The sequence below is a fragment of the Kryptolebias marmoratus genome, linkage group LG12, assembly GCF_001649575.2.
Source record: "Kryptolebias marmoratus isolate JLee-2015 linkage group LG12, ASM164957v2, whole genome shotgun sequence".
Classification (NCBI taxonomy): Eukaryota; Metazoa; Chordata; class Actinopteri; order Cyprinodontiformes; family Rivulidae; genus Kryptolebias; species Kryptolebias marmoratus.
The window spans coordinates 19,196,428-19,201,597 of record NC_051441.1 but is presented as its reverse complement, the minus strand read 5'-3'; the positions used below and the strand labels follow the sequence as shown (position 1 = coordinate 19,201,597).

Here is a 5,170-nt window from a genome sequence, read left to right as displayed (position 1 = left end):
GAGGGGTTCTGCCTGGCTCACGACCTACTGGGTATTAGTTTTCTATCTAAACTGGTACAAATTGGCTTTTTGTTCAGGCTAAATTGAAATGTTTATTCTGGGAGCGAAGTAAAACCTGTTAGGTGAGGGCTCAAATCTGCAGGTAAATGAAAATAACTGCGAGCCCGAGGGGAAGGAAATGTATTTTTTTCACGAAAGCACTCTGAAACTTTTGGGATAGAAGAAGTAATCCCATTTTCCAGAACTTTATGTTCCTATTTTTTTTTTTTTTTTTCGCCCTGGAACAAGCGTGCACCTAAAACAGGAACAAACTTCGCTTGTAGCCTGCAAGAACATGTAAACTTATAGAAACTAGTTAAATTGACAAACAATTCGGGGCGAATTCAAGCGCTAGCATTCTTTGAAGGAACGCATAATTGTCTGCCACCTTTCATGCCAGAGTTTTAAACTAAGATCATCTTATGTTGAGAAACTGAGCAAAGTTGTAGATATTCTGGTAAAATCTTGAAAGGTTCATGCTCACAGTATGTTGTGAATGATCACATGCTACTCCCACATCAAATTTTAGATCAGTATCTGTAAAACTGACTGCATTATAGACATTTTTATGTTAGCTAAAATTAATTAGCTGTAGCAACCATCTTGAATTGGGTTAACTCAAAAAGTTAATCAGTTGTAGATGTACATCCACTGTTATTCTTCTGAAAGTTTCACTAAAATCCATCAAGCGGTTTACGAGATATTCTGCTAACAGAAAAACGTGGTTAACTCTAATAGTTAATGGCAAAGTTATAAACAAAGATCTTGTGTAATCTTTTAGAACTCAGGCTATGTGACGGGGATCAGTCTCAGCTACTACCACACCAAATTTTAGCACAATATTTGTAAATTCGACTAAATTATAACCAATTTTGTGGTTTCTGAGGTCACCTGGTTTTGGCGGCCATCTTGAATTGGGATGACTGCGAAAGGCAATCAGTTGTAGATGTACATCCGATGAATACTGCCTGAGAGTTTCACTAAAATCTGTCCACTGGGTCATGAGATATTTTGTTAACAGACAGGCGTGAGCGCCTGATGGAGATGGAGGCAAAAACATTATTTCGCCTTTTAGAGCTTGCTCAAACATCTACATATGACAAATACGTTCATGCGCAGGACTGAGGGAACATGGGGTTGCCCTTAAACAAACACACGCATAAACACAGAGGACTATAATAAGTCCCAGACTAAGGCTAACCAAACTGCGGCTTGTAACACAGGCTATTCATATCCCCCAGAATGACAGGTTGCAGCGTGAGTCCTTTCCTTTTTACTGTAACACAGGAAGGACATCTGTGTGTGTGATTTCACTCAGTGTCTGTGGCTAAAGGTCTCCGGCGGGTTGATTAGCATGAGAATGATGCTGGATTTATTTAGCGCAGCCTTTCATGCGCTCGGAAAGTTAAGCATGTGCCATGTGGCGCGGACACACGCAGTTAAAGAACTCAAGTCGACCGAGAGACGAGAAAAACACCCGTGGTTGCATTCAGCCTCGGCACCCAACTTCTGACACGTCGCAGTTAATATGTGAGGAAACGCTGGAGGAAAACCATTTGTCCCTCTAAATGGTGCCCTTGTCAAGCTCCCCAGGCTTTCTGTTAAGCTCTTTAACTGCCCGGTCCAGCTGAGGGATATATTTTACTCTGCTGATAATCACAGAGTAGCACAAAATGTGGCACAACAGTAGTCCTGTACCCCACCTCTTGTTCCTGGCACGTTTGACTCATTTCCACCATGAAAAATGAGCCGCAAAGACAAAGGCAGTTGTGTTTCGGCTTGATTCAGAGAAACGCAGAAACCAGCGAAAGGGCGAGAGGTTGATCATTTCAAGAACGGACAGTCCTTTAGCAGACTTGCTCTGCAGCTGAACGTTAGAACAGGCGTCTTTTTCTCCGAGGGAAAAAATGGGACGAAAAAAAAACGTCAGGCTTTTTCGTGCCATCGCTCGGGTTTTAATACTTGGTGTGCCTGGCGTAGTTACAGACGTCTGCCCATCCATTTTTTAACACATATCAATAAAAGTCAAGAGGAGAAGCCCAGATATTCCTTTGCCCAGCGACACTCTCAGGCTCCTCCTCGTGGATCCAGAGGCATTACAAAGCGCCGCCAAGAAGCAACCGAAAGGCACCGTAATCAGATGCCTGAACCACCTCAGATGACTTCTTTCAATGGTTCCCACCTTCTTTTCCCCCCAAAGCTGACATATCTCCCCACCTTTTCTCTAAGGGTAGTAACTAACTGGCCAATTAGTATTGGAAATTAGCTGGCAAATCAAAATTATTGGCTCCCTTTCTTGTGCATAGCTTGTGAAACTGTATTCTAGGCTATGGACATTATTTTGTTGCCCACTTCCCCTCATATTGTGCCCACCAGAGCCCACTTTGTACCCACCTTGGCAGCTGTTTATAATTTAATCTACAGGAATACACTTTTGAGATGACGGTAGGCTGAACTATCCAGCCAACCGTTTTCTTTTACCCGCTTTTCTGTTCAGGGTCGCGGGGAGCTGGGCCTATCTCCACTGGTCATTGTGCGAGAGGCGGGGGGGGGGAGGGACGACAGCCTGGACAGGTCGCAAGTCCTTCACAGGGACACATAGGGACAAACAAGACGGATAACCATTCACACTCTCATTCACACCTAGTGACAATTTAGAGTTATCAGTTAACCTAACATGCATGGTTTTGGTCTGCGGAAGGAAACCAGAGTACAAACCAAAAAGAAAAAACACAGGTAGAGGCAATCCTTGCTGAGAGGTGAGAGTTCCAACCATTGCCTGCCATGCTACCTTGATTTGGACCAGTTTTTAATAATATTTATTTATCATTTCAGTGGGGTTAAGCCTATTCTTTTAGGGCTGCAGCCTAGGATGTTTCTGTCATAATTAGAGCTCCCGTGCAGGTGTCGAGGGCTTTAAGCTTTACAGAAGCTAAACTGAAAAGGGTTTAAGACAGTTTTGAGACTCTTGTGGCAACTCTTGTCTATTTTGAGAGAAAATTTGTTTCACAAAACTTTTGAACACGTTTAAAGTTTAAGTGACGAGACTGCAAGCTTCTGCAACTCGCGTATGGAAGTTGAGAACCGTTGCGAACATTTCAAGATCTTTTGGGGGCTCCTTTGGGAACGCCGTTCGCTATCTAGTCGCCAAAAGTCTCAGCCTTGTGAGATACTACCCTAAGGCTGAGCCTAGATACCCGACAAAGGATGCCCATTTCAGCCACTCATTCTTTTGCTGATGATCCAGGGTTGGAACACAGATGGACCAGTAAATCAAGAGCTTCACCTTAGTTTCTTCTTCACTGTGACTGACTGGAGCAACGCCCTCAATGCTAAAGTCCTGATCTGAACAAGACATAGGTATACTTAAAGTCTTCTTCTTGAGGCAACGACTCTGAAGGAAACATTCCACCTTTTTCCACCTGAGAACCACGACTGCAGACTAAGACGAACTGACTTTCATTCCAGCTGCCACCACATTATCCGCAAAAAGCTGAGATGAGACCCTAAGGTTTCCAAACCAAACACCCACTTCTCAATAACTATTACTCTAGATCCTGTCTATAATACACCACAAACAGGACCAGAGACAAGGAACGGCCCAAACGATGTCCAACCTACACCGGGAACGATGCCAAATTTAAGCCAAGGATGTGGACACGACTTTTCATTCCGGTTGTACATGGATCGGATAGCCCACAAGAACCCAGTACCCTACACCCCTGCAGCACCCCCCACATTTTCAAAAACCATGACCGAATGAATGTCTTTGATGCATGTTGTCTGTGTACTTCCATTCAAAAATATTAATTATTGGCATCAACAGTAAATGCGTTGGTAAAACATATTTTCTAAAACCTTAATCAGAACCAGGTTAGCAATAAATTCAGTCTTTGTGCACAGGCCAAACCCACATTCAAAAAAATATATATATAAATATATATTTGTTTTCAAGGAACTGAACTTTGTTGTTTTCTTGTTCAATATTTCTTCGGGCTTTCTGGAGGGTTTTTTTTTTTGTGTTTTTCTTTGAACTTTTGGCAGTTTTTCCAAACATTTTCCAACCATTTGTGGAGGAATGTTTGTTTGTTTGTCAATTTATTGCTAATCTATCAATCGTTCATGTGCCAAATTGTATCTAACTCAAAGGATGAGCCAGTGATTTGCCAACACACAACAGACAACATACCAAAAAAAAAACCCAACAAAACCTTTAGGCACTTTGTTACACAGACTCAATTTGTTCAAATTTCTTGAGTCTAATCTGTGGAAAATACAGATACTTTTGGAACGCCAACAAGATGACTTGACATAATGTGGATGATGAAGGACGAAGCTGTTCTTTGGTGGATTTTTGTTATTATTTCTAAAAGACGAGACTTTCAGATGTTGTTCATCTGCTACAGATGCTGTTTTTAGTCATGACACTTCTGTTTTTTTGTCTTTGAAAGACGTTCAAGAAGGCTGAAAAACAGCTGATCAAGAACACTTGAACAAAATGCTGGAAGGTTTTATTTATTGGAAGTAAGAAATGGGTGGTTTAGTACTCTTGCACAGTTCTGTATCAGTCAAACTGAGGATCAATGTACTGTTTCAGAGTAAAACAGAGACTGAATGTCCTGTTGATGAACCTTTCTGAGCATTATCTCTGCTGCACCCTGCCTGCCGACTTCTCTCTGAAATCCAACGCGTCAGATCTAAAAAGGAACTAAGTTGGCCGCTTCTCAAATGGATTAATCAGAGCACATATACATAATGCCCACCTTCCTCTGTCTCGCTCATTGTCTTCCTCTCACAGGCGCACCGGCACAGAAACCACCTGGGCTTCCAGATTTCAGGATACACGACCGCGGCAAAGAAGAGGCGGGCCCCTTCGCAGTCACTGATTAACAGCCTTCTGATCATTCCACCGCCGCGCCGTAATCATTTGCAGCACCGACTCAACCATTTCTAGGCCACCGGCGACTTCTCTTCCACCTGCAAAGCCTATCAGACGTCCTGCCTATAGTCCCGTTTCGTTCAGGCCTGACTGTATCCTGTTTTTTTCCACCTGGTAACGAGCTAACAAACCTGTGCAGATGTGGGAAGCACATCAAAGCGAGGGAGGGATGGGAGGGGGAACTTGTTTGTA

At 42.9% G+C, this 5,170-nt stretch overlaps 1 protein-coding gene across 4 annotated transcripts in view; it reads right to left on the bottom strand.

The window, feature by feature from the left end:
* nfixb (nuclear factor I/Xb) overlaps positions 1 to 5,170 on the bottom strand; it is a 169,616-nt gene that overhangs the window by 157,974 nt on the left and 6,472 nt on the right. The window lies entirely within an intron of this gene.